Here is a 2500-nt window from a genome sequence, read left to right on the forward strand (position 1 = left end):
GAGAGAGAGAGACAGCTTGGGGCACAGTGGGGGGGCTGAAGGGCGCTGCACGGTAGTCACTGAGAACACCAATTGACATTTAAACCACACACACACACACACACACACACACACACACACACACACACACACACACACAACCTGGGCCACACACGTGCACACGCACACAACCTGTACCTACCACACACACAACACACACAACACACACACACACACACACACACACAAACACACACACACACACCCACACACACACCCACACACCCACGCACACACCCACGCACACACCCACACACCCCAGTGTCAGGTGTCCTCTTCTTGTTCAGAAATGATTCCCATATGGACTCAGGCACTCACAGTCTCCAATGTGAAACCAAGAGAAAGTCATCACAGTGACTCAACTGTGTCTCTGCTCCCTGCTCTGAGGCCTCAACACAACCCTGTCTGAGACCTGCGTGCGTGTGTGTGTGTGTGTGTGTGTGTGTTTGTGTGTGTGTGTGTGTGTTTATGTGTGTGTGTTTATGTGTGTGTGTGTGTGTGTGTGTGTGTGTGTGTGTGTGTGTGTGTGTGTGTGTGTGTGTGCAGAGATAAAACAAACAGATCTCCCTTCCTGAGCAAAGGCTAAGTCCCAGCAACCGCAGAGCCCTACAGAGGGTGGTGCAGAGCCCTACAGAGGGTGGTGCAGAGCCCTACAGAGGGTGGTGCAGAGCCCTACAGAGGGTGGTGCAGAGCCCTACAGAGGGTAGTGCAGAGCCCTACAGAGGGTGGTGCAGAGCCCTACAGAGGGTGGTGCAGAGCCCTACAGAGGGTGGTGCAGAGCCCTACAGAGGGTGGTGCAGAGCCCTACAGAGGGTGGTGCAGAGCCCTACAGAGGGTGGTGCAGAGCCCTACAGAGGGTGGTACAGAGAGCTACAGAGGGTGGTGCAGAGCCCTACAGAGGGTGGTGCAGAGTAGGGCTGCAACTAACGATTATTTTGGTAGTCGACTAATCTGTCGATTATTTTTCCGATTAGTCGCGATTAGTCGTGTGGCTTTTCGCTGCGCGTAAATGGCGACGCAGAAGCATAAATCCGGCTTAACTAGCTATCTAACCTAACGTTACGCCAAGCTACAGCTGCTCACAGAGCTAGTTGATTGGCTAGCTAGCATTGCTGGCTAGACTACAGACAGCTCACGTTAGTAGGCTACGCTTGGCGCTGTTTATCTTACAGACAGCTCGCTGGTGGACTCAACATAATTGAAATAGCATTCACTTATATCATTCATGATCATCCACCATGACTACCTGGTATTTTAATAGCGACCACCCCTCACTTCATTTCATCTCGCGTTCTCCTGGCTTCAACATGGAAAACCCCTGCTACGTAACGTTACATACAAGCGCCTCTGTCTGTCACATGCGTGCCACAGGGCAAATAAATTAATAGCACAAACGCTCATAGCATGTACAGCCCTGTCCATGAGACGTTGTTTTCCAACATGTAACAGTAAAGCTAACATAAACATTACGACCCTAACAATATAACGTTAGCCAGTTGGCTAACAACGTTAGCTAAAACTTACCCAGCTGATTCTTGCATGGCTCCCGTTTAAAAAAAAAAAAAAGTAAAAAAAAAAAAAAAAAAAAAAAACCCGTTTTGTAAAAATATATCTTTTTATGCGATTAGTCGACAACAACATTTCACGTCGACGAATTTTTGTAATCGATTAGTCGTGGCTAATCGACTGATCGTTGCAGCCCTAGTGCAGAGCCCTACAGAGGGTGGTGCAGAGCCCTACAGAGGGTGGTACAGAGAGCTACAGAGGGTGGTGCAGAGCCCTACAGAGGGTGGTGCAGAGCCCTACAGAGGGTGGTGCAGAGAGCTACAGAGGGTGGTGCAGAGCCCTACAGAGGGTGGTGCAGAGCCCTACAGAGGGTGGTGCAGAGCCCTACAGAGGGTGGTGCAGAGCCCTACAGAGGGTGGTGCAGAGCCCTACAGAGGGTGGTGCAGAGCCCTACAGAGGGTGGTACAGAGCCCTACAGAGGGTGGTGCAGAGCCCTACAGAGGGTGGTGCAGAGCCCTACAGAGGGTGGTGCAGAGCCCTACAGAGGGTGGTGCAGAGCCCTACAGAGGGTGGTACAGAGCCCTACAGAGGGTGGTGCAGAGCCCTACAGAGGGTGGTGCAGAGCCCTACAGAGGATGGTGCAGAGCCCTACAGAGGGTGGTGCAGAGCCCTACAGAGGGTGGTGCAGAGCCCTACAGAGGGTGGTGCAGAGCCCTACAGAGGGTGGTGCAGAGCCCTACAGAGGGTGGTGCAGAGCCCTACAGAGGGTGGTGCAGAGCCCTACAGAGGGTGGTGCAGAGCCCTACAGAGGGTGGTGCAGAGCCCTACAGAGGGTGGTACAGAGAGCTACAGAGGGTGGTGCAGAGCCCTACAGAGGGTGGTGCAGAGCCCTACAGAGGGTGGTGCAGAGCCCTACAGAGGGTGGTGCAGAGCCCTACAGAGGGTGGTGCAGAGC

General features: G+C 53.1%; 1 protein-coding gene across 1 annotated transcript in view; it reads right to left on the reverse strand.

Annotated features, from left to right (window-relative positions):
• adam10a (ADAM metallopeptidase domain 10a) overlaps window positions 1-2500 on the reverse strand; it is a gene marked incomplete at both ends in the record, with an annotated part of 95964 nt that overhangs the window by 15330 nt on the left and 78134 nt on the right.

The sequence above is a fragment of the Nansenia antarctica genome (assembly GCF_963989245.1).
Source record: "Nansenia antarctica genome assembly, chromosome: 1".
Classification (NCBI taxonomy): domain Eukaryota; kingdom Metazoa; phylum Chordata; class Actinopteri; order Argentiniformes; family Microstomatidae; genus Nansenia; species Nansenia antarctica.